At 37.6% G+C, this 2,573-nt stretch overlaps 1 protein-coding gene across 1 annotated transcript in view; it reads right to left on the bottom strand.

The window, feature by feature from the left end:
- Positions 1–2,573, bottom strand: part of LOC117176454 (putative sugar lactone lactonase YvrE) — a 16,036-nt gene that overhangs the window by 10,611 nt on the left and 2,852 nt on the right. The window lies entirely within an intron of this gene.

Raw genomic sequence — 2,573 nt, 5'->3', positions numbered from 1 at the left:
GGCATTTATATCGTCTCCTACCATATTCACACGGACATAGACGTGTCATAGTATTGGACCACGTCTCGTTTCAGATCTGGGATCACTGGTGGGCACACCGTGAGTGTGACGGTCCCCTGATTATGACTTTGTCCCAGGCAATTATTTTCCAACTTTTTTTACTATGGACCCTTTTTTCTGCAAATAATCAAACAATGATTGGCTGTCGAAAATATTTTTTTTCACTAAAAAGTTCCACTCTTTAGGGTGTACTTATTATATTTCTGTCTCTCTCGCACACTCCACTCAAGAGTCAGAGGAGGGAGGTCCGCCATCTTTTGATGTTCCGCGACAAACATGGCAGCGCCCACATGTTCATATTTTCTTGTACAGTTTGTCGAAAAAAGCTCGTGCGCTTAATCAACTCACTCAGCCTGATTCAAGTTACGTAAATGCGAAAAAGACTTTCTATATCTTCATCTTTTTCTCTCTTGTGAACATTGCTCATGACATTTGAATATCGCCTGACATGCGTCCTGCAGTGGGAATCCGATACCATTTCGAACGTCGAAAATTGAACAGACCTCTTTTTTTCTAGCGTGTGGAGATAGAAAGGTAAATTCGTTTCTTAAATGAAAAGGTCTATTCTATGCAACAACAATTGAAAGTGAACTATGGTGTCCCAAACTAACTTTTTGTATGCGTTTTGTATGCGTATGTGCCTAGCCCGGTCGCACACGACCTATTAATTTTTGAAAATTTTCACATGGGTTATAAACCACTGAACATAATTATTAAATATATTCTTTGATGTCCTGAAGTGCATGACCTTGTCATTAAAAGCATTCATCCTTTAAAAAAAGGACTGTCGATTTCACCATTAACTCCATCAATTTTAATTTCATTACGATTATTATTATTAGGGAAAGATTTTATAATATTAATAAATAAATATACTTGTTGAAGGTGTGGAGATGAGGAAGCTCATTTTGCAAAGAATTATAATTTTTTCTTTGTACCTATAATTTTCAAAATAAACCGGGATCATGGAATTTTCGTAACGAAATATTATTTAGATTTTAAGACAGGGGCATGGCGTAAGCGTCGATCTTTTCTGTCTCCCCTGTTTAGGACACGCCAAACATAAATGAATCCTCTTAAGAACATCCAAGTGTTAGAGAAAATAAGCCTCAGCTAAAACTCACAATCTTAGGTTTGCGAATAGCCAACACTTTTCTAAATGGTGAGATCGCTGCCCGCGTGATTTAATCGTTCACCACGTTGTTCAAAACGTCATCTGCGAGAACTTTAAGATGATTCAAACTGCGCTAACAGCCAAAATAACTTGCAATGATGATGAAACGATCCAGGTGCACCGTATCGTGCACCAGGTAGTTTAACTCGTTTTCTACGAGAACTTTTTGAACATTCACATTTTTCCAAAACCTAAAAAAACTGCTAATAATAAGTCAGCGACCGAGGTGCGGTTAATCGTGCAAAAGGTCATTTAAAACTTTATCTACGAGAAATTTTTATCATATAAATTTTGTCTAAAATCAAAATACTAAGAAATAATTAGTCGACGACCCGAGTCCACAGGATCGCGCACCAGGTAGTTTAACACGTATTCTATAAGAACTTTTTTGAAACGTGTTTGCACCGAATTGTAAACCCGGTAGTTTAGCATGTATTCCATGAGAAATTTTAAAGAATTTAATTTTTGTCAGCTGCCAAAATCACTACAAATGGTGATGCGATGGTCCGGGTGTGACGGATCATGTATCAGGTCATTTAAAACTTCATGTATTAGAAGTTTTTGAAAAATTTGTATTGTGCCATCAGCCAAAACAACTAAAAATTTTGAGGCGACAACGCGGATGAGCCAAATAGCGCAACAGGTAGTTTAGCATGTATTCCACGAGAAATTTTAAGGAATTGAATTTTTGTCAACTGAAAAAATAATTACAAATGGTGAGTCGACGAACCGGGTGAGACGGATAATGGACCAGGTCATCTAAAACTTCATCTATCAGAACTTTTTGAAAATGTACATTGTGACAACAGCCAAAACAACTGAAAATTTAGACGCGATGATCAGAATGCGCCGAATCGTGAACCAGATAGTTCAGCATGTACTCCATGAGAATTTTTAAGTAATTTAATTTTTGTCAACTGCCAAAAAAACTACAAATGGGGAGTCAATGGCCTGGATGTGACGGATCGTGCACCAGGTCCTCGAAAACGTCATCTACGAGATACTTTAAAAAATTTGCATTGTGCCAACTATGAATACAACTAAAAATTAGGAGGCGACGATTCGGGTGCACTGAATAGTGCACCAGGTATTTTAGCATGTATTCCATTAGAACTTTAAAGACATTTAATTTGTTTCTACTGCTAAAATAACTAAAAATAGCGATTCGACAGCCCGGGTGCGACAGATCGTGCACCAGGTCCTCGAAAACGTCATCTATGAGATATTTTTATAATATAAATTTTGGCAATAACCAAACCAATAAAAATGTTGATTTGAAGGCCCGGGTGCGCCGGATTGCGCTCCAGGTCATTTAAAACGTCAGCCACGAGAGATTTTT

Source organism: Belonocnema kinseyi, chromosome 7 (genome assembly GCF_010883055.1).
Source record: "Belonocnema kinseyi isolate 2016_QV_RU_SX_M_011 chromosome 7, B_treatae_v1, whole genome shotgun sequence".
NCBI classification, from domain to species: Eukaryota; Metazoa; Arthropoda; class Insecta; order Hymenoptera; family Cynipidae; genus Belonocnema; species Belonocnema kinseyi.
The sequence above is the reverse complement of the archived record's forward strand: the minus strand, read 5'-3'. Positions and strand labels throughout refer to the sequence as shown.